General features: G+C 34.7%; 1 protein-coding gene across 4 annotated transcripts in view; it reads left to right on the top strand.

Moving 5' to 3' along the window:
• LOC106883669 (uncharacterized) overlaps nt 1-25,033 on the top strand; it is a 313,977-nt gene that overhangs the window by 110,779 nt on the left and 178,165 nt on the right. For 3 of the 4 annotated variants that reach the window (XM_052970057.2, XM_014934771.3, XM_089356372.1), the window contains one exon: nt 20,034-20,075. The exons of the other annotated variant lie outside the window; for it this stretch is intronic. The gene's annotated coding sequence lies outside the window, so the exon portion shown is untranslated. The remainder of the gene's footprint in view (nt 1-20,033; nt 20,076-25,033) is intronic. 4 annotated transcript variants of the gene reach the window in all.

Consider the following 25,033-nt stretch of genomic DNA (forward strand, 5'->3'; position numbering starts at 1 on the left):
ATCGAGTTTTTAACGTGGTATTTATAGAAAAGTATTACAATGGACTTGATTCAACTCTGGTAACTTTTCAAATTAGGACCCAAAGTGGCTCAACCCAAACACCGTCTGGTGTTTATTATGTTTTCTATTTATTACGTTTTCTATTTCACCACTTTGGAAAGTTAAATCATTGATTTGTTGAATTCACTATTATATTTGTTGCCGACAATAACACTGTAAAGGAATGAATACTGGGAACTGAATCGAATCTAGATTCATCAAATACTTACAGATAATTCATCTGCCCTTGAAAAGGAAAGGTTACTTTGACTGAAGCTAGAGATGAAACATGATTCGAATTTAGTAGAAAAGTAAAATTCGTTAGAGTGAATCTAGTTTAGTTTAGTGAATTTAGTACTGTACTTTCTGTTGTGCCATACACTTTGATATAACAGAAAACGTCAAAATATTGTGGTGATGATGATACGTACATATAATAGAATATATTTCTTTTATTATGCATCTGTCCTTCAGCTCAGCCCCGAATTCTTATTTTGTTGTAATTATGTTGCTTCTTAGAAGATTGATAAATAAACTGAAATGGTTCCAAACACAAATTGTCTACATTTTTAGTTCATTTTGAAGAGATGACATTTACTACAGAAATAAAATATTGTCATATAATTTGATAGAAAACCACAAATATGTAAAGAAAATCATTTGAAAAAATGTGTCCAGTACATTGAAGTTACACATTATCGTAAACAGGAATATTAGCAAAATAATTTCATTCAGAAATATTGCTTTTGAATTTTGGCTCTAAGTTAACAATTTCTGTTAGTGGGATTAGTCGATTGCATTGACCCCAGTGCTCAACTGGTATTTATTTTATCGACCAAGAAATAATGAAAGGCAAACTCAACATCGACAGCATTTGCTCTCAGTAGATAAAGTCGGGAAGATGCCTCTAAGCAATTTTTCGGCGCGGTAACGATTCTGCCAGTTCGCCGCCATATTTCTTTTAGAAATATTGGTTTCAAATTTTGGGACAAAGTCAATAATTTCGGGGAAAGGGTTAAAGCAATCACATCGATCTCAGTATTCAACTGGTGCTTATTTTATCGACCCCGAAAAGAGGAAAGGCAAGTCTATCATGTCGGAATTTGAACACAGAATGTGAAGACGGACGAAATGCCGCTAAGTATTTCTCCCGGCGTCCTAAAGATTCTACAGTTCACCGCCTAATTGTTTTTAGTAATATTTTTTTTCTTTTTTGGCCACAAGAGGCTAAACATAGAGGGAATAAGCAAGGACAACCAAAGCGATTAAGTCGACTATATCGACCCCAGTGCGTAAGTGGTACTTATTTAATCGACTCCGACATGATGGAAGCAAAGTCTACCTCGGCGGAATTTGAACTCAGAGCGTAGCAGCAGACGAAATACCGCTAAGCAGTTCGCCCGGCGTGCTAACGAGTCTGCCAGCTCGCTGTCTTTGTTTTTAGTCATATTAATATCTTATAAGAATGATGTGGTTTGTGTGGTGAACAATTTCATTTCGCAACTAATTAGTTCTGGATTCGATTTTGCTGCGTTGTAGCTTCGGCAAGTAATTTCAACCATAGTTTCAAGTAAATATATTTCTTGCTGATTCTGTTAGATGACAGCTATGTGAAGTCACATATATATATTAATTCTCCATCTATACAATGCATTTTAATTACTTAGCCATATCTTTTCTAACTTACATAGTTTATAATTCCATTGATAACTTTAATTAAACTCTAAATTCATAATTTCTGCTTTAACTTTTAGGGCAAAGCTACTCCTTTACATTCCCCTACTTTTTCTTTTCTCTTTGCATCTCTTTTTCCTTGCCTACACACTCTAGGATCTCAAAGTAGGTCCGCTAGCTGGGAGGCGTTTTATGCTACCCTACCCCTGACCACACTACTCTCTCCTGCAAACATCATAAATATCCTCGTTATTTGATTCATAGGCAATTGTCAAGTTTCACGGTATTTTTTTTTCACGCTCAGACGTCGATAGTCAAAGTTGTCTGCTGGTCAAAATGTTTCCCCCATCAGACGTCTTTCGGTAACTATGGAAGCCATTGTCCTAACCGTCCATGAACATAGTCAAGATAAACCGATTTGCTATATAATGCCCAACCTAATTTATGTATGTTGTTTAGCGCCCTCTTCTTCTTCTTCTTCTTCTTCTTCTTCTTCTTGATTCTCCCACTACATCGTCCCTACTCTATATCCTCATCCCCTATCCACATTTTTATTTCTTGTTCCCTCACGCTATATGCCAAAAATCAAGGTCTGAATGACGCACGTGACAGCACACCTTTGATGCAAGAGCCTCACCCAGAGCCTCCACCCTTCTCTCTCTAACACTACTCGTCCTCTTCCTCAACTGCTTTACGTTCGCAGTGGAGATTTACGAAGGGTTTCTGGCGTCGCTATGGTGACGAGAATGGGCCCCAATTTCGCCTACCTATTTGTTCCTTACATTCAGGCCCAAGTATTCTCCGGACAAACTCCAGAGCTATACGGCCGCTACATAGACGACTGTATAGGCGCATCCTCCCTCTTCCAGGAACAACTCTCCTGTTTCATCTCTTTCCTTTCTAACTGTCACCTTTCTCTCCAATTTACCTCTACAATCTCTGATACCTCAGTAAACTTCTTAGATGTCTCTCTCACCATTGAACTCCCCTCCCACTCTCTCACAAACTCCGCTTTCTTCAAACCCACAGACTCCCACCTCTACCTCAACTTTCCTCCTCCCATCCCTCCCACACCAAACGCGCCATCCCCTACTCCCAGTTCTACCACCTTTGATGCTTGTGCAGCCGGGACCAGGGTTTCGAGTCTCGGTCCGAGTACCTGGCGCACCTGTTCATGCGACGGAGATAACCATCCACCCTTGTCCAAATTGCCCTTGCCCGCTCTCATCTAATCAATCGCTTCACTCTCCACTCTCCTTCCCCACACCGATCTCCAACCGCATCCATTTCCCCTTACCCCTTCGTCGGAGGATCTTACGGGTCTTCCGTCAACTCCAGCTAGATACCACCACTCGCGCTGTTTATCCAACCCACCCTTGCGCTCCTATAAACGCGCCCGTAACCTACGCGATCTGCTGATACATAGCACTTCCACTCTCCTTCCCAACTCAACCCGGATCCTTCCCTTTCTCTAGATCCTGTTGCTACACCCATTCCTTCATCGCTAATGCCACCTCCCTCACTGGATCCAACAAACACGCCCTCTACATTAGGAAGACCTTCTCCTGCACTTCTTCCAGCCTTAGCAACTGCATCAGATGTGATCTCTGCAACAAACTCTATGTTGGTCAGACGGGCTACCGGCTGGCTGTCCGGTTCACCGACCAGCTACGTCGCCCGGCATCTTCGCTTGGCCAACCACTCCACCTCAAATATTACCGTCTTCGGCCTTGCCCTCCACCATGGATCCACTGTCTCTATACTCCACCTGGAACAGCGTTATATTTCCACTCTACAAACACAAACTCCTTTGGGAATCGACGCAAATCCATCCTCTCAAAGAATGTGTCTACACCCACCCGAAAATATAACTCTTATATTCACTCACTTTTTTATAACTTTATTTGTTTATTATCGATTTTTATCGTTTTTCTTTGTATTTGTTTATGTTGATCCTTTTATTTTATCTATTTATTCTTTCCATTTACGTTTCCTGGTACTTTATCATTGCATTTATCTCTAATTTTTATCTTTTTATTTTGTATTTTGTATCATTTCTGTATTTTTCTCTATAATTTTTAAATATTTTATTATTTAATTTTTATATGCACACACGCGAACACACACACGCACACATACATACATAAACGTACATACACGCACACATACATAAATGCACTTACGTCTCCCACAGATACCGTACACAACAAAGAACACAAATATACAGGCACACACGCGCATGCACACAGAAGAACGTACATGCACACACACACACGCCCCCCACCACAACACACACATAGATGCACATACATACACGTCCACACTCACTCACACCCATACACACAAATCCCCACACGCACACACGAACACGCAAACACACACACACACACACACAAACACTTAGAGAAATAGCGACAGAGAGAAAGAAACAGAGACAGAGAGAGACAGAGTGACACAGGTAGAGGGACACACACACGCACCCATGCACATGTCTTCCTTTTCATTTGGATTCTCCTCTGACTCCAGTTTCTGAAGACAAGCTTTGCGCGAAACGTAAAACATCTTTCTTTCCTTCCCTGAGCATCTTATTAACACTTTGCGTGCATGACGTACTGGCGTTGCCGTTTTTTTTCTCCGTTTGTTTGATTAATTAGACACACATACACACACACACACACACACATACACACACACACACACACACACACACACACACACACACACACGCATATATATATATATATATATATATATATATATATATATATATATATTGATATATATATATTATGGGCACATACGTAAACTCGTCGTTAAGTGCAGTCTCTGAATTTAGGTTTCAATACCAAGTTTAAGTTTTTTTGTTATAGCTACAAAGTTAATATCCTGAAAACGGACAAGAATGATGTAAGTTCTCATTTACCCGTTTAAGTAATGTCTCCTGCATTGTCATGGAGACCTCGATATTGCTTGCATTTGATATCAAATATGTCTACACTGCTTCTCATTTAAGGAATAGTTATAATTGATCATATCAATCGATACTTGACTATGCTTATTTACCGATTAAACGAGTATAATAAGTAAAGCTGATTTCAGTTGGATAGTAACTTATAATGGCTGAACATCATGTTGGTTAAATCTTTGATTTGATTTTGATTCTTGTTTCATTCTGTCATTATGAAATTGTAGTATTAATGCCTCCTGGAAACGTATGAACGTTACAAAAAGTTATTTCCGCAAAATTACAAACCTTGTAACTGGTCAAGTACCTATTTTTGGTTTCTAACTTAACATTCATTTTTAAAACAAGATGAAATTGTTCCTGAAGGGAAATTTACCAAATTTCAGTGTGGACTTCTGCTAGTTATCGTTCTGATTTGTAAAGGCAGGTGGTTGTAGCAGCGCATTATGAAGTGCAGAGAACAAGATGAGACAAGTAAGTCATCTTGGTCATCTAGTTTACACGTCTTCTGAACCAGTCGTCTTATCACTGGATTGAAGATAGTCACGGACGAGATAATGAGTTTGACAGTTTGCAAATTTTCTTCACGTTAAACGAAGTTACTCTGCAAGTTATCGGACTTGTGATTTAAAGAAAATTTCATTCTTCCTAATTCTTTTGTTGCTCCTATCCATATAAAGCCTAAATGGTATTTTGTATTTGCTAATGTTATTTTGAGTTGCCTCTCCACTCAGTAAAGTTGAAATACAAGTCACCTCCACAATGATTTGAACGCATAATTTAAAGGATTAAAATGGGAAATTCCATAGCCATAATTGCCATTATATTAAATTTTATCTGTTAAACGCGAAGCTGCTGAGATTGTGAAACGTGATAATTAAGAGAATTTATTGAGAGACTATCGCAAAATTTAAATAATAGATTTATAAACGTTTCTTTCAAATGTTATTTGTCAATAAGGTATTAGCGTAATTTTCTTTCAGAAATAATTTTGTTAGTGTACAAATAGTCTCTATTTAAATCCAATGTTTGCTTATAATAACCAGTATCTGATATCAATGCTGCCGCCCAAGAAAGAACAAGATTTTTCTCAATCTCCAGCTAAAGAAATTAGGCCTGACCATGATATATAATTAGCGGCTACCAGTCGATCACGTTTTTCTTTTCAGTGACAATTCTTTTTTTCTTTTTTGACTGATTTCTCTTGCTGATACAAATATTCTAAAGTGATAAATTGCTAACATTTCATTTTGTTTTATTTATATATATATAACATTCAATCGTATTTTCTCGAATTTTTCTTCTTTCTTCCACTCTCTGTCACTATCGATGTATGTCACCGTATCTGTTGCAATTTTGCTTTATGGGTTACGTGGTCTTATACCGTCTTTCAAATGACTACAGAAAATGACAAGGACACCAATACTCAAAGCTGCAAGTAATTCCTACAATCAAAATATTTACTTGTGTTTTCTGTTTCCTTATATAGATTATGATTTATTGGGACGCTAACAACCTTTCTAACTTCAAGTGGCATTGGTTTTGTGTTGAGTTAACGCAGTTTTTAACAAAAAGTGAACTATTTATATGCATATATTCTGACAGCACTCTAGCACGGCCACCACTTTTAGGCTGGAATACATAAAAGAATATAATTATTGATATTGTTGATATTCAACAAAACGTCCGGCTTGCAGATGTCAACGAGTTCCATTATATGATCTAAGTAGTCGTTCAGCAAAAACAAAAAGTGTGAATATGCATAACGAGATTAAAAGTTTTCTAGCGATGATCATCCATTTGTATACGTTGTATATGCATAGAAGATGGTAGTAAACAATATGTACCTTTTTGAGATTAGTGTTGGGGTTAGTGTCAGGAATATTTAAATCTATTTCTGACACGTTGACGCACTCATACACAAACACATATATAAAAGATACCCATCTATCTATCTATCTATCTATCTATCTATCTATCTATCTATCTATCTATCTATCTATCTATCTATCTATCTATCTCTCTCTCTCTCTCTCTCTCTCTCTATATATATATATATATATATATATATATATATGCATATGTAGATATATGTTTGTATATATACATACACACACACACACACACACACACACACATACACACACACACACACACACACACACATATATATATATATATATATATATATATATATATATATGTCGTTGAAGACTCAAAATAGTGAATAATGAACAGTCGACATCTGAGGAGTGGTTAAACTTCTTTCTGTATTCTGTCCCGTACTTTTGTCTCTCATTATATGCTTACGCATTTTTCACTCGTTGCTGATGTCCTGTTCTTATTACATATTTTTGGGGTAATTTGTCCTGTCCTTATTGCTCGTGTGTCTACGTATTTTTCACTCGTTGGTAGTGTCCTCTACTTGATGTATTATATATATATATATATATATATATATATATATATAGAGAGAGAGAGAGAGAGCGAGAAGAGAGGTGTGATAGACATATAGATAGATAGATAAACAGTTGATATAGATAGTTGCATATGCATGTATATATATATATACGTACATCCATATATCACGTGATCATTGAGAGGACAAACTATTGTAAGTCCGGCCTCTGACTTCCCAGTGGAGAGATTAAGTCAGAAGACGGATTTACAGTAATGTTTATATGCACCCACTATTGCTTGCATATCCTTGACATGTTTTACATTCCATCCGCAAATATTAAAAGCCATTGCGCAATTCCGAACCCAGAGAAACAACTATCGTGCCCAGAATGCCATGTCCCTTCCCTAAGTTTTCTGTATTTCATGTACTCCATAGGTCTGTAACTATATAAATATTTATATATCTATACATGAATGTTCATCTGAATATTTCCTGCATTTGTGTCTCTTTATATAAATCCCTGTATATATTTACACGTACGTATGCATGTATATTTTATATGTCAAATCTAAGCGTGTGTATTTGATTATTTGCATTACATCATCTTTAACCAGCGATCATATTACCCGATAACGACTTCGGAGTGTAAGTTCAAATCATCTGAACACTGGTACATGCTTTCTATACTGAGCATTTCTGGGTCTCCTTTGTTGATTCTCCCGCCCTCTCTACCTCTCTCCTTCTCTCTCTCTCTCTCTCTCTCTCTCTCTCCTTCTCTCTCTCTCTCTCCTTCTCTCTCTCTCCCTTCTCTCTCTCTCCTTCTCTCTCTCTTTCTCTCTATCTCTCCTTCTCTCTCCCCCTCTCTCTCTCCACAGCCACCCACACACAAACACACTTGCATATATATTTTATATCATCTTTAGATGGATAAAGATCCCCTTCGGTCATGAATGAAGTGGGATCGCACTTAAAAGGTTTCCCTCCAAAGTACAAGTCCAGGCAAGTTTTTTTTTATGGAAGAGCAGTAATCGCCTATGCACAGCAGTCTCCGCTCTCCACGCTACCGATGCTATCCAAGGCAAAGGCCAATATAGTTTGACACCAATGACGTCGCAACTTATTTCTATATCTGAGTGAACTGGAGTAACGTGAAATAAAGTGTCTTGCTCAAGAACACAACACACAGCTTGGTCCTGCAATCCAACTTACTACCTTATGATTGTGAACCAGATTATAATGTGCTGAGCCATGCGTCTTATAGAAAGAAAGGTAGAAAGATAGATACACGTGATATCATTTTCTAAATATAATTCGGAAATATGATCATAAAATTAACAAATACGTTTAGTACATAGCTCTAGACCTATACTGAGATATAATATTCTTGTAAAAACGTGTTTCCAAATTAAAAAATGATGTCTTGTAGACAATATAAATATCTAAAGATTTGTCTAAATTAAAAACAGTCATGTTTTTCTATCAACTAAAACGTTTATCATATTTTCCTTTCGATTTCCATTAAAATTGTTGGCATACAATGTGGAGTGGAAAAAGTGATAAAACCTCTTATTTATACAGTATAATTGGTCTTTTAATTTTTCTATCAGTCTCAACACATCTTTCTGGTTTGGTTTATTTTTTCTTATTCCGGTATTTTTTCTGCAACTTATTTCCGTTTCTGTCTTTTTTTTTTGATTGGTGACTTCTTTTTCTTTTTGCTATTTTCATCATTTTGCCTTTTCTTGTTTCCCTTCCATACTTTTGAAATCCTTCTTCTTCTTCTTCTTCTTCTTCTTCTTCTTCTTCTTCTTCTTCTTCTTCTTCTTCTTCTTCTTCTTCTTCTTCTTCTTCTTCTTCTTCTTCTTCTCAATATTGTATCACTGTAATCATTAGCATATTTTATGCGCTGTCTTTTCATATATATATATGTGTGTGTGTGTGTGTGTGTGTGTGTGTGTGTTGTCTCTGTTTAATGTATATATATCGATTGGGGAAAAAAAGCATTTTGCAAAATGTTGATAGAAAAATATAGCTAGGTCCACAGAATAATATTTATACTATCTCCAGATATTTTCACAAGCTAAAATATTGTTGTACAATTGTATAATTGGAAAGCCGGTTTCAAAATTAATAAAAAGTAGCATCTTTGCATTTCACTGAAGTAATTAAATAACACAATAATAGTGAAGCTTATTGATTTCAAACTGAAAACGAAACAGAATCACATTTTCATACAGTTGATTATTTTATTTTTTCTGCTCGGGTGTTCATCACAGTAACGTTAATACTACACAGTAAACATAACATAACACTAGAGGTGATAGATAAATCTTGAATTTAAGCGACAAAATGGACGGGAGCAATGAATCAGCTGGCAAGCGCAGTTCAATCTGTGTAGTACAAATGTTGTCTAGAACAGAACAAAAAGTAGATATAATCTCATTTAAATACGACTATAGTGGATGATTCAGCTCCACTAGTATTTCATGTTTGTCACTCCCTTTCAAACCGACAAGAAAATGTATGATTGCATTTTAATTATGTTTAAAATAGCCAGTTACTTCACCTAGATTAGTTATTTGCTATGAATATTATTCTGAAAATATCTTATGATCCACTGTTTGCTTTCGCACGAATATTTTTTGAAGCATTTTATATTAAAATTGTAATCGTTGATATTTTCTTTTTGATACCAAGCATGTATGCATGTGCACTTGTGTGCTTGTGTGTGTGTGTGTGTGTGTGTGTGTGTATATACATACACAAATATATATAGACTCCACACACGCACGCACGCTCACACACACACACACACATGCACAAACACGCACACACACACACATACGCACACACACACGTATACATTTACATTTATATGGTTTGAACAAAATAATAGAAATAGGATCTTTTGAATTTCATTCAGAGTGTGTCTTGCTTAGGTATCAATCATAGCTATAATACGTCATTGAATTTACTCTTACAGCTTCTCAACGGTTACTGCAATAAAAACTGCTTTAGCACTTTCAGTGTAACAATCGCACTTAATTTGCTAGTCAAAAATCCATAATTAATGTTCGATTATATTGTGATCCGGTGATTGTGGCAACCGATCCAAGTGGTCTATGGAAGCGTATTTTGTACCAGTTTGAATAACATTAGCATTGCAAATCTCCCTTACATACCACTGTATTGCATGTACCATTCGATGAGCATGAACAGCCAAAATATTAGATTATGAATATCGTTAACTCTGCTGTATAGAACAAATAAAAGGACAGTCCGTGACATGGTGCCAAAATCAGCGGAGATCCACCTCCACACTACACTGTAGGAATCAAACAGTTTATCATTTGTAGACACTCAATTGTAACCACTCGAATGGAGCGCATGACGAACTACTTGGTTCACACCGAGCTGGGAATGTGATAGCCTAGCTCTGCAGTCACTTTTTCTGCTGTTTCTCGATAGTGTTTAGACATAATATGCTTCAATACCCGGCGACCTCTCACATGGAGCTTTGCTTTTTGTCGAGAATTATGCTTGGTAAAGTTTATTTTATCTCGCTGTTGGAGTGCTAACCTGATTTTAGATAATTTATCTCCCGAAACATTAAACTTTTCAATAGTTTCTGTGACTGAAGTTCCAAACATCCATGCCTCAACAATTTGACTTCTTTCGAGATAAGAGATCTCATCCATTTTAGCATATTCAAATCTGAGGATCTGCGGAAAATGATGTGACAGGGCTACATCAGTAACTTACAAGGCATTCATAATTCATATGAACACATATACACATACGAGAACTGTCCTGCATTTCTTATATTCACAGTAGAACAGTTAAACGAAAGTGCCATTTCCCTTATATTCCGCAATCTCTGTATGTAAGCATAATTTATAATAGTATCATACGCACATTCACACACACACATACACACATTTATAATGAACCCATATATATTTTACATATTATAAATATGTATATATTTATTTATGCGTAAAAATACATAGAAACATACGTTTATATTTATGAATATATTGTCAAGTAACTTACGATTTTTGTATTGATTAAATGGGAATAATTTTTTAAAATTTGTTCAGATTATATTGAAAGAACAGAAAATTAAAATATACAGGGGGAAGTAATATTCATGGACGTAATATTCATAGCGAGATCGGAAATGAATAAATATATTTAATACAGATATACACACGCATACTTACACAGAGATATGCATTCATATCTACATACACACACATACACACACACATATATATATGTATATATATATATATGTGTGTGTATATATATGTGTATATACATATGTATATACATATGTGTATGTACATGTATATAGATATATATGTGTGTATATACATATATATATATATGTGTGTGTGTATGTGTGTGTGTACATATATTATACATAGATATGTGTATAGAGGTGCTTCTTGGCAATATTTTAAATATTTATCATTGAAGTCACAAACGATTAGTTATACATTTACAAGCAAATCTCTTCGGGCTGTGTGAAATTCATATTCTATTTGATAAATGTGTATTTATATGCATACGGATATAAGTACACACACACACACACACACACACACACACATCCACACATAAACACACACTTACACGTACACACCCATATACATACCGCCATACATACAGATATATATGTATATGTATATATATATATATATATATATATATATATATATATATATATATATATATATATATATATATATATAATAAAGGGTATAATTAATTAATTAATTAATAATCAATAATTTTACCAAGTAGTTCGGTACGTTAAAATAACCTTAATTGGTAACCTTATACAAAGATTCTATAATTATAATTGGGGTTGAGCAAATTGCTTCACGACATACTGAAATTTAGAAATAGCAGTTAAATACTATTCCTCTACCATAAGATATATCCCATTCAGCAATACTCTCAATTCACGTAGGTTAGGAGAAAAAGTAGCAAATCCACCCGGTTATGATCAACTACATACCCGTTTCTGGATTAAAGAGGTGTAAAATTTTATTTTTACTCACTTATTTCCGCCTTCATTGTAGAATATCAATTGTAAATTTGAGAGTACTAATAATTAAATACATATTCGATCAAGCGTCATTGAGTAGCTAATATCCAAAACCAGCACTTCCGGATTTATAGAGACGAGTGAATACTCGCATTTCCCCCTAATCACCCAAGTGTGTTACAACTAATCCTGTAGAAACAACAGTTTACTATGAGGGAGTGAATTATATTTTCAATAATAATAAAAAGTAAAATTAATTAGTTAATTAATTAATTAATTAATTAATTAATAATCAATAATTTTACCCAGTAGTTCGGTATGTTAAAATAACCTTTATCGGTAACCTTATACAAAAATTCGATAATTATAAGCATAATTATAATTGAGGAATAGTAGTTAACTGCTATTGCTAAATTTCCGTATGTGTTGAAGCAATTTACTGAAACCTAATTATAATTATAATTATGTTTATAATCATAGGATTCTTGTATATATATGTATATATAAAGGAAACTTGCATGTGAAGACAATCTCCGTAAAAGACGAAAGCAGTAAATATATTGAGAATTTATATTTATCGCCATCTAAGCATGGATATTCACAATGAACAGATGATACTCCTCCACTCGTGGGTTACTCCGTTCACTCTGCACTTGATATATATTGCAAGCACTGAGAAAATTCCCAACTATTCCTGCTTTTGTGACTACAAATTCGTGCGGTTTTTACTTAATTCTGGTCATCTTTAGTGATGCATCCTCGTCTGTTAGACAGAGCGTTAGTTCACTCCAGCTTGCAATATGTAGCATTAGTGAGATACATTCAGTGATCTTGCAACAAACGAACTAACTCATGCATAAAATCTCCTATAAGAGACAAAAAAGTATCAACACTAAGAAGTAATATCCATCGCCATCTAAACAGAAGATACTGCTTTTTTAGCCCCATGAGAACACCTCATCCAGCTAGTTACGCAGAGCCTTCTCGTATGTGCCTGAATACCCATAGCATGTGTGTGTACGTGTGTGTGTGTGTGTGTGTGTGTGTGTATGTGTGTGTGTGTGTGTGTGCGTGCGTGCATGTGTGCGTGTGTATGCATCTATACGTGTATTTATATTTGAGAAACATTTGATGGCTATAAAATAATAACAATGAAAGATATACTAGTTTATTAGTTTCATGCTCAAGAATTAAAAGGTGAAATCTAATTCCCATTGTGTGCTCAAACCTACCTCAGTGATAAAAGAAGGGAAGGCTTAAAAGACGATACGATGTGGTAGTTTCCCACATAGCATGTGGTTAATGACCAGAATCGAGGAGGTGAGAACATGTAGAGATGGGATACATATTCTTGAAAATGAGATGTCGAGGAACGGCAGTGCAGTCTGAGCAGAATGAAAGAGTGTTAGGTAGAATGTTCCGCAAATAGGAAGTGGTTTGATAGAAAGAGTGAGAGTGAGAGAGACAGAGAGAGTAGTTGCTGTGATATAATCGGGTAAGAAGGACTCTGACACATGTCTCAGCGTTCCTCCTTCTTTTCTCCCCTGAGTACGGTAGGGTACACTTACGTTAGCTAAATATGATAGAATTTCTATGTGTACAGGAGCAAATAATACTGCGTATACAGACAGGAGATAAAACGACAGGAGATAAATGAATATGCGTGAATATACAAGTGTGGGCAAAGGAGAATTTGATTTGGGTATGAAAAAGAAAGGAATTTTGTGTGGTAATCTTATCTTAATGAACGATTAAAGACAAAAAATAAGAGACGAATCTAGCGTGACTGTGAGTGGGAGATGTTTCGGTTAGATTTAAGCAGTACCATGTGCGCTCTACTCAAAACAGGCTTTAATGAGTTGCTTTTGTTGTAAAGTGAAAAACTAATCTTGAAATTCCAAAAAAGAATTCATGTAACCATGGGGACAGTTTGATTTCTTTAGGAAAACTTCTATTTACCCAATATTTAACTGTGTTTAGTAAAGTCTATTTGCCAACGCAACGTGCCAGTCCTATGTAGGATCACTGTACTATTTTTTAGCCCCAGAAAACATATTTTCCAGCTGACTACGGACACAGGATCTGTGTCCGTATACTGTGAGCAAGGGAACCTACTACTTCCTTTCTAGCCGTAAGGATATCAGTAGACCAGTGGTTTCTGCGTAATTTCCCTTCGTTGGTCCTGGACAATCACCGGCTAGAGATACCAACCACTCGCTCTTGCTCACAGTATATACTGTTAAAGCGACACATAGATGCTGATCTCGTAAAGAGAAAAACAACTAATTTAAAATCTGTAAGCGAGAAATATTTACTAACAGTATTGTACAGTAAAGTATATTTGCCAACGCAAAGTGGCAGTCCTACGTAGGATCATGTTACTACTTTTGAGCCCCAGGAAAACATCTTTTCCAGCTGGATAACGACATATGATCTGCGTCCGTATACTGTGAGCAAGGGAACCTACTACTCCCTCTTTAGCCGTAGTGCTACCAGTAGACCAATGGTTTCTAGGTAATTTCACTTAAATTTTTAATATTTTTGTTTTGCATGAGAGGAAAGATGGGGAGTGAAGTTTCAGACGGTAATCGAGTGTCTGCTACAGATGATTAGCTTTACGAAAGAACGAATAATTACTACCAATATTCTGTTAAACCAGAATGAAAATCATATAAACCAAAATTAATTCTGATTTGAACAGAACATATGAGGTAGAATTTGAAATCTGTGCGACTCCTGAACAATATAGATCTACTAGGACAATATCAATCAGACACGGACGTATGGTAGCCATATCGATACGCATAGATACGCGTGCACATACGTATATGCGCATGCATATTTACGTCTCAATAGCAAAATGCAATCACATCAGGCTTTACATGTTTTACAGGCATACATTATTCAATACCTCATCACACAGCAAATAAACGTAATAAAGAAATATTGATTATTGTATATAGATATTCAATATGAAACGTTACCTATTGACAAACGTATTTTTATCTATCTATCTATCTATCTATCTATCTATCTATCTATCTATCTATCTATCTATTTATCTATCTATCAACAAATATGTGTGTATGTATATATATATATATATATATATATATATATATATATATATATATATATATACATATAGTAATATAAGTGCATTATTATAACTTATCATATTGAATATCAACATTGAATAATCAATATTCCTTTATTACGTTTATTTGCAGCTTAACAAAACAATCGATAATGTATTATTGTGAAACACATTAAGCTTCAAGCGGTTAAATATTACTTAGATGCTGATTTCTACATATACTTATATCTATATAACCCCCAGCCACACACATCGATCTATATCTCTATGCATGGTTGTGTACGTTTGTGTAGTTCTCTGTGAATATGAATGTTAGTAAAACCAGTACTTCCTCAACGTTCATTCTTCTATGTCTATGAATTATATTTATTTGTTTCTCCTAGCGTAATCTTAAATCTGACACAATTCATAATCATAACTGATTGAGATTTACAATAATGTAAGTCAAGCTGAAACGACCTGAAACTCGAAACAGAAACACTGATATATATTGATATTATATTGACATTATATTGACTGCAAATCATTAAATTTATAGTAATTTTTCCAGAATTTTACATTGCTATATCATACGATAAATGTTTTATTTGTTTCGAACCTATAGCAATGTAAACAATAAAAGTATCTTTCAGTTTGTTTAAAAGTGTATTCGAACGTATAATGAAGAAAGTATTCTACATATAGAGTATATGAAATAAAATTTCTATATTACTAAACTACAAATAAAAAATATGTTACATGAAACACGCTACAAGAGAATGTTATACACACGAAATTGTATTTCGTGAAACATTAATTGTGAAAGTATTAAATCACTAATCTACTGGTGACTAATAACCAGCTCTTAATGTTAAATTATGTCGTCAATTTGATGGTTGTGTTTGCAATCACTTCACTTCTATTGTCATATTTTTACAAATATATTTTACTCTTTTACCTTTTACTTGATTCAGCCATTAGACTGCGGCCATGCTGGAGCAACATGAATATTTCTTTTATTTGCAAAAGTACGATTAACTGTATTTGCGGGATATTAACTATCAAAATGTATACTATAAGCTACAATTTAGTATTTCAACCATACCCTTCTTAGTAATCTGGTACAACTTTAGGATTGGCACAAGTGTAACGTGTGTTTGTAGGTATGGATTAAATTCGTGGCACTATTTAAATGCATGATATATATGCACTATCCGACTGTAAATGTATAGGATGTTTGTATTATGTATATGGATGGCGTGTTTGTATGGAGGTATAAATGTTTAGCTCAATTTACGATTGCCAGGCAAATAAGTGGATATTTTGCCTAAGCAGTATTATTGCACTTATTGCAATGGAAAGACATAAAACGAGGATGAAAATTGTCTTCAAATTGCTTGTTTCTTCAGAAGCTACCGTTTCTTTTTCACTGTTCTTGTTTCAGTTGTTGATCTGCATAGGAAAATTAGAAATTAAATTTTGTGGTATATCTTCAGAATCTGTTCCCATTTAAATTAATCATGAGCAACATTAAAAATCAACGACAAATTTATGGCGAAACATATTAACAAAACTACAATGTGAGCGTCAGTAATCCTTAGCAAAATAAAAATAAATTGGCAACAAATAACAGAAAAATGAATTAAGCAAGGCGTTTAGTATAAGCTATTGACAGTTTAGAGCAGATAAAGTGAAGTGGAAATGATTGCAATTAGCAAATATTGCTTCTCCTTGCAAAGCTTTTCATGTTTTACCATATACAAAAGCGTGTAATAGAATATGGAAATTTAGATTAACTGACAACGAAATACACGCGCAGCTTTTAATAGCGTACAAAGCGTTTATTCATTATTCATAACCGTTTCATATAAGCTTCAAATAAATTTTCTCTCTCTCTCTTTTCCCCACTAAATTTCCCTCTCTCTTTCTTGTTCTTTGTCACTCACACATACATAATGTGCACAGGCAACTACTTTAAAATTGCTATGGATGTGTGCACATTCTTAAAGGTGATGATATCGACAAGCTTTATACAAATGTTTCTTTAATGATTTGTTGCATGATTTTTTTTTATCGGTCTGTGATCAATTTTCAGAATCAATCGGAACTGACAAGCCAACTTGACATTTGAAACAGATTATCATGGTTGCCTTTTATCAGTTGAAATTCAAACTTTGTTTTCGTTATGAGGGTTATACAATTCATTCTTTGTGCCCCGACGCAACACTTGTCATCTCTATTTAAATCACTAAGGAAAACAAATGACTGTTACTTCAATGAATAGATGAATGAAAATCCTTACAAATATTTTCAATGCTGGACTTTTTACTGGGAATTACAGAGGAGATAAGGTTTCTGCAGCGAGTGATAATATTCCACTTTTATTTCTCAGTGATTATAGCCACTTATATACATAGATACTGTTTTGAGGGCTTGTGGCAATAACAATCTCAGAGTAAGGATTTATAATTCACTCATACAAGACTTAACTCTCGGATGAAAACTTAGTGTGCTTTAAAATATATATTTAACATTTCTCTTAGTTTGAAATCGGTGAAAAGGAAATGAACAGAGGGGCATCATACTAAAAGTATTTCAATATTTAGTTCCTTTTCTCTGTAATCGGTGAAAGGTACCGAATAGGGGAGTGCCGAACTAAAAATACTGGAATATTTAGTTTTGTTTCCCTAAGTTTTTACAAATTAACAAGTCACATTTATGTTACCTTTCAATCCCTCAGCGTAAAGTAAATACATATATTCTTGGAGATGATTCAACCGACTTTATACTGACTTTTTAAGATTCAATTATTTCAAGCTATATGTTTCATTTATTGTCGTAAATCACCGCTATGTTATTATCTACTGTCTCTTTAAGTATTAAGCATATGATAAATGTGGGAATAGATTATACTTTGTACATATGTATTTGGTAATCAGATGCTGCAAATGTAAGAGCAGTTATTGCCAGAAATATATCATTAAATCGCCTAGTAGACATACTGGCAACCAAAGAAGATATCAGAAGATCTCGGTTTAGCTTTTCAAAAGAAACAAATAAGCTTACTGAAAAGAAGTACGTTGTTGCTTTTGTTGTTGTTGTCGTTGCTGTTGCTGTTGATATAGTACAGGGCAATTCTGATAGAACAAAAGTATGAATGAAGCAGTCAGAACATGAACATCCTACAGAATTTCTCTTTCCATGATTATTGGTTTTAGAAGTAATTTTTTCAATGGTTCTTTCCTTTTTAAGATTGAATATTTTATTCATAGAGGCTTCGTTGCAGTTTCTAGCAAATCAATTGACCACATAGATGCTCTGTTTCGGAACGCAGTAGAGTAAAATAATGAGATTGATTAAACAAAAAACAAAAACAAAACAAACAATTCAGTAAAAATCATTTCAAATCTGCCTGGAGATGTTAGTAGCAAATGATAATTTAATCCATCACATTCAACACATGATTTTAGACAATAAGGTCAACAATACTCCGACACAGGGTGAATGTGTTTCCTGCTCTAAATATTTCAAAATTGCTTTTTGTAGCTTAATTAAATAAATTGCTTGGCAGCTATATATTTCCAATAGGACCGTTTATTACTATTAGATGTCAATGTTGTCTCATTTTCTCCATATCGTTTTCTTTTAAATAAAGTGCAAACATTTTCAAGTATCTTGCCTAAAGCTAGTAATGTATACGTCGTCCAACGGAACATAATATTCTCTACAATTATCATTTATTGATCAACTAACTTCCGCTGCTGTACAATATATTTCTTTCAGAATGTTGACAGACATCAGCTGTGTTAACTAATGACTCTCCTACTTACTACTTTCAGACAACAATCCTATCGATCAATATGGTGCGTGCGATGGAAATAAATCGGATATTATTAATTACAAATTTAAGTATTTCAATGCTCCATTATGTGACATAGTGAGATAGTGTATTTCCTGCTTTGGAAAAGAAAATTACACAGTCATCTATACATACACACACACACACACACACACACACACACACACACATATATATATATATATAACGATTACATGTTGTGTTATCATCCTCTGAAGATATTATGCTCTGGTCATATAATTATAAATTTAATAGTTACTTGATATTTGGTGTGTATTAATTGAATCAACTGTAAGTGAGGATGACTAATTTGCCGTTAATAAACTTCCCAATCTCCGCTTTCTTTTCATTCTGATATATATATATATATATATATATATATATATATATATATATATATATATATATACATACATACATACATACATACATACATACATGTATATATATATGTATAAGTACATATGTGACTACGGGCGTTTTGCAACATTCTTTACAGAGTATTAATTGTTTGCAATCGTATATAATATGCTCTCTGTTATACAACACAATTTATTTTCACTGCTGTACTTTTCTAATATTTGTTTATACTGAAGACGTGTTTTCACTAATATCATGCTCAAGTTCTAAACTGTATTCTTTGAAGCACATAATCAATTGGAAGCAATAGCACACGTTAACAACGTACAGATTTTCTAGGCATTTGCTACGTATATCATGTTTCATAACCTCCGGTATTTGCAGCAGCAACAACAGCAACACTAACAATAACAATGTCAATAACAATGTAAAGCAAAACAAAATTGCATTTATTAGGTTAGTTTATAAACGTTCAGCATAGATATTTTTGTATATAGTCACACCATCTGAAATGTAAAACAAATGACTGAATGGACATAAAATATATTAATGAGGAGGAATTTTTTATGCTTGTTCTGTGCAACGTATTGTTTTATTTTTCAGGCAAAATCATTCAATCCAGAGAATAGACTGTGATATAATAGTGTAAGTACTGCTTCAATACTTCTTTATACTGCAAGCTTATTGACATATATGCCAACCTACTGTCTCATTATTTTCTACGTGTGTATGTACTTACGTATGTATGCATACATTTTGTGGCTTAAGCTACAAAAATGGAGATTACATGTGAGTTATCTCTCCCGTCCATGACTTTCAGATGTTTGAACTTTCGTTGCTTCGAGATAGTATATAGCTCTACACCATTTCACCTTCTACCTGCAAATACACCTGTACTGTGCGATAGGTATATGTCCTTGACAATGTTCATTACACCAGCGCTACTTCTACTTCACATTTGAATAAACGCACATACCTACTTACACACACAAACGCGGTGATCTTAAGGCGGCGAGCTGGCAGAAACGTTAACACGCCGGGTGGAATGCTTAGCGGTATTTCGACTGCCGCTACGTTCTCAGTTCAAATTCCGCCGAGGTCCACTTTGCCTTTCATCCTTTCGGCGTCGATTAAATAAGTACCAGTTACGAAATGGGGTCGATACAATCGACTTAATCCGTTTGTCTCTCCTTGTTTGACCCTCTCTGTGTAGCTCCTTGTGGGTAGTAAAGAGATAACACACACACACACACATATCTATATATATATATATATAAAGGAAAGATCCAAGAATCAAGCAGTAAGAAGTGAGCTTTAAGCAATCCGTAGAATATGTAAAAATAAATAAATAAATGAATAAATAAACAATTTTCAGGAACAATTATGTTTTATTGGAGCAGAAGGTTGTGAATTTTTCTTGTATCGAAATACAATAAGTTGAAAAAAGTTAATTTTATAATTCACCGTTAGCAACAAGGGTTGTTGTATTTACGAATAAACATTAAAAAATTAGGGAATTGAATATATAAAATCTAGGCTACATATGTTTCATAGCTAGTGGAACCTTGGACGTAGTAAATTGTCCAAAGGAGGGGAGACTGCAAGCTGCTCTTCAAGCCAAGGATACATTGATTATATGAAGTTTATTTTGTCGTTATGAGATCCCGTGTTAATTCGTTGGGGGCTCCATCAAAATTGCGTAGAGAATACAGATTGAGTGGAAAGCATGTGTGAAGAAATAACAATAAAAGACAAAATATATATGGGCGTAGGTACGTTTGTTACAGAGAAGAATATGATTAAAGTTAGACGAGTGGGGAGAGAAGGATTGTCATTGAAATTGACTGGAGAGATGCATTTATAAATTCATGCTGCGGTTATTGAAGGGTCTGTTGTGGGATACATAAGTAAACATATTGTAGCATTCGATAAAACCATATAAAAGAGAGTCAAAGGATGACGATATAGTATGATAAATTAGATAGGGTAGATGAGGTGAAGGAGAGAGTGGTGGAAGATACTGTATATTCTTTCAAAAATATTAGACTTAGTTTAGCCAGTGGAGTTGGTGGTAGTAATTCAATTTTAAAATCTAGGGACGGCGAGTGAAGTTCGAGCGTAGTAGCTTAACTCTGGGATTATGTGAAAACGTATTAGCGTGCATACGCGTATATGATATGCGCCTGTAGAATCATTGTCTTGTGCGGATGGGATGTGTGCGAGAAGTTAAAGAATGAGAACTTAAAGTATATATGATAAGGAAAACAGGTGGGGAATATTAAAAAAATGAAATATATATATATATATATATATATATATATATATATATATATATATATATATATATATATATATATATATATATATATATATATTTCCTCAACTGAATGTGCGTGTTATTTTTCTAGGATACTTCATTTTAACATAGTTTGATTTTAGAACAGTTTTTTTGGTAAGGTTTTTTTGAGATATTTATGTTCAATTTTCAATCAAGACTCTCTTTTTTGACAGGATTAATAATTTCATAGTTGAAGGAGCGACACATGAATAAATCAATGTTCGCGAGGATTCTCAATAGCATACTGATAATCTCGAAATTGATTTCAATATCATATAATCCCTTTTCACATCATATAAAATTCGGATTTATACTGACGTAAACAATGAAATGTATGAATCACATTTCTCTGGAAATGTAATTTTATATTATTCATACACACACACACACACACACACACACACACACAAACACACACACACACACACACAACGAGCGCGCATTCACCCACACAAACACACATGCGCACGCGGCAGAAATAAATACGTTATTAAAGTGACAAAAGGCACCAATCAGCATTAGTATTCCTAGAAATAAGTGTCAAAACGACTACGGCAGCAGATATTGCCAGATCATAGATGATTTCGCATTTGATGCTTACGCATCTTAATACTCACCGCTTGTTCTCACCACGCAAAGTCAGCTCGCCTTGTTAGTTTATAAGATTTCCGTTCAAACTATACGCTGATTTCATAAACGGTAAAAGTGAAAATCATAAACAATATGGTTAATTCGCAATTTTACAACCTAAAGGCAAAAATGTTGTTGTTGGCACACCGTCGCTTACGACGTCGAGGGTTCCAGTTAATCCGATCAACGGAACAGCCTGCTCGTGAAATTCACGTGCAAGTGGCTGAGCACTCCACAGACACGTGTAACCTTAACGTAGTTGTCAGGGATATTCAGCGTGACGGTGTGACAAGACTGACCTTTTGAATTACAGGTACAACAGAAACAGGAAGTAAGAGTGAGAGAAAGTTGTGGTGGAAGAATACAGCACGGTTCGCCACCATCCCTGCCGGAGCCTCGTGGATCTTTAGGTGTTTTCGCTCAATAAACACTCACAACGCCCGGTCTGGGAATCGAAACCACGATCCTATGACCGCGAGTCCGCTACCCAAAAAACTGGGCCATTGCGCCTCCACAAAAATATATACGTCGCTAAAGTAACAAACGGCAATAATCTGCCCAGGTATTGCTAGAAATAAGAGTCAAAACTACTCAATAGCCACCAGAAGTACTATCTTAATGACTGACAAGGGAGGCAAGCTCCTTACGGAAGCCGATATGGTCAGATCATCGATGATTTCGCATTTTAATGCTTACGCATCTAAATGTTCATCGGTGGCTGTCGCACCAAGGGTTAAACTCAGCTCTCTTTGTCAGTTTATAAGATTTCTCTTGAAATCATACGCTGATATCTATATCTATGTTGTCTCTATCTATTACTGTTGTGAGGGCGAGTGTGTGTTAAAAGAAAAAGAAAATGATTAAAATGTATTGCGAAATGAAATATAAACATGCACGTCGTGAGGAGATAAAGCTTGTAGAGATTTAAAGAGGAAATGGTGTGTTGATATATTTAATACATTTCTCAATGACGTTTTATTTCAAACGACTATATGCTGTGTCTCCAGACATATTACGCATTTCATTGGGGAATTACAAATGAGTATATGATGATATCTTTCGCTTCGAAATATAGAATTGCATATCTCAAGCGAAGCGGATAATCGATTTGATCTCATTGTACTATATTATAGAATCTTTACTAATTGCTGTTTTTTTTTAGAATAAGAGATGGAATAACTTTCAAATCCAAATAAAGCATATTACGTATTATAACTTTACATTTATTTCTTACTTTTATCACTGTTATTGTTTAGCTTTATATTTCAGTTGTGATCACGCTCTGCATTTTCTAATGTGTTCATTTATTTCTAAGACGGTCATGTGTGATTTGAAGAAATTTGGTTGCTATTTCTACGAAATTTAACGACCTCGAAGGAAGTCACTCGTTATGAAGCTTCACATTTTAAAAAGAGTGTGAGGCAATTGCTTGGCCTTAACAAGGAATCATTTGATTTTAACGAGGACCTGTTTTTTATTAACCTTACAAGTATAAATGCCAAAATCGTCCTCGGCAGGTTTCCTTTGAACATAAGGAACGACGACCTTAAGTCATTTTCTCACTCACGGGACCAGCATAATTAGCCATATATCTGTTGTAGCTCTTATCACTTTTCAATTTTGATGTTTTATTCATTTCCTGTAGGAGGTGGGACAAGAAAACAAAAGAACGAAGAAAAAGATTTTTTCTTTTTACTTCATGAGGCTTTCTATACAACTGAATATTCCTTGGCAAAGAATCGTTAGATTCATTGCCCGGTTTGGATTTTCCGACACATGAGAATACAAACAAATACTATTATATGATACAGTAGTGTTATAAAAATAATAGATTTAGCCGATATATGTGGACGATATGATTTTTATTACAGATATGATGGATGTCATGTCTGTTCTATGAAAATGGCATGGCCTCCTTCACTAATAAAAACAGCTCCGACAATCGAAGGAGCTAGCACAGTGTAAACCGAACATGCTTTATTAGATGAAGGGTAATTTGAAACTAAAAATGTCGACGTGCCTGTGATGCCTGGGGACAAAATATCTATAACAATCACAACTAATTGAAAAGCTTCCGCTTTTCGTTCTATGTTAGTGAATAATGAAATATTATCCTACGTCTAGGAACGTGTAGATAAGAATGAAACAATTCGGTTTGACGCAAAATGAACGTACTGGCCTTGAATAGAAAGACACGATGAAAACAACAGAAACACTCAGAGTAATATATTTTCAAAGTACCCAGCCAGCAGAAATAAAAAGCTTAATAACTGAACACCAAATGAATTAAGATATTAAACAGAAACTAACACTAATATTGGTTTCAAATTTTGGCACAAGAGCAGCAAGTTACTGGTACTTATTTTATCGATCTCGAAACGATGAAAGACGCAATAGACATCGGGGGAATTTGAACCCAAAACGTATTAGGCGGATGAAATACCGCTAAATATTTACCCTGCGTGCTAACGGTTCTACCAGCTCGACGACTTGAGCAATATTAATATCAGTAGGAGAATAAGAAAGGTTGTCAAATTGGTTTGGTGCTAGCAAAAGCGTTGCACCGAATTATACTTGAGTTTAAGAATGACTAGAAATCGAAAAATATATTTTAATTTAGCATTTTACCACTTTT

The sequence above is a fragment of the Octopus bimaculoides genome, chromosome 8, assembly GCF_046866305.1.
Source record: "Octopus bimaculoides isolate indiv1 chromosome 8, ASM4686630v1, whole genome shotgun sequence".
In the NCBI taxonomy this organism is placed as follows: Eukaryota; Metazoa; Mollusca; class Cephalopoda; order Octopoda; family Octopodidae; genus Octopus; species Octopus bimaculoides.